This window comes from Nannospalax galili, unplaced genomic scaffold (assembly GCF_000622305.1).
Source record: "Nannospalax galili isolate Female #2095 unplaced genomic scaffold, S.galili_v1.0 scaffold829, whole genome shotgun sequence".
NCBI lineage: Eukaryota > Metazoa > Chordata > Mammalia > Rodentia > Spalacidae > Nannospalax > Nannospalax galili.
Genome location: NW_008360329.1, coordinates 3,666,308 through 3,666,690, shown reverse-complemented (window position 1 = coordinate 3,666,690; position 383 = coordinate 3,666,308).

Genomic DNA, 383 nt, shown 5'->3' with positions numbered 1-383 from the left:
CAAACAGCAAAGCCAGACAGGCGATACCTTCAGTGAAGATGTTAGCCAGGATAGATAAAGGCTCTTCCAGACAGTAATCCAACATACTGCTGGAAACATGAACAGCAGACCCCAATTCTATCCAAAGGAATACTGAAAATGGATTGCCGTTGATGGGGAGCAGCTGATCCTCCTGGAACAGGGACCTCTGGCTGACTGGATTTACCAGAAGGGCAGATAGGGGGGAATGGATGGGGGTGCTGACAGCACAGTGGTTAGTGGCAGGGATGGCAGAGGATGGAGGCTGTCTATCTGTCGAGTTTATATTCATGCTCAGATGCCAAGGAACTCAGAAAGTAAGGGACTGTCACCAGTAATAGTCATATATATAGAGATTAGAAATA